This window comes from Carlito syrichta, unplaced genomic scaffold, assembly GCF_000164805.1.
Source record: "Carlito syrichta isolate Samal-C Ts95f unplaced genomic scaffold, Tarsius_syrichta-2.0.1 Scaffold309814, whole genome shotgun sequence".
NCBI lineage: Eukaryota > Metazoa > Chordata > Mammalia > Primates > Tarsiidae > Carlito > Carlito syrichta.
The window spans coordinates 292,700-293,025 of NW_007253910.1; positions in this window are offsets into that span (position 1 = coordinate 292,700).

A 326-nucleotide genomic window follows, 5' to 3' on the forward strand; every position below is an offset into this window, starting at 1 on the left:
AATCCACTCACCTCAGCCTCCCAAAGGCATGGGATTACAGGCTGAGCCACAGAGCCCGGCCGCACTAACTTCTTAAAGAGGAACACCTTAAAAGGTCCCTGGGTCCCCTTTACTCATCCTGCCTCCTCCCTGTAACCTCACCTCCTTGTCACTGACCCTCCCTTTTCTTTTTATTCTGACCACCACCTATCTCCTGTTCCAATGCATCCAACTTCTTATTCTAATTGCTCAGTTTCCTGATTTCAGTTCTGCCATCTTCACTTGATATGCTCATAGACGTACTTGGAATGATTTCTTTGTGACTGATGATTCTTGGTTCATCCTTT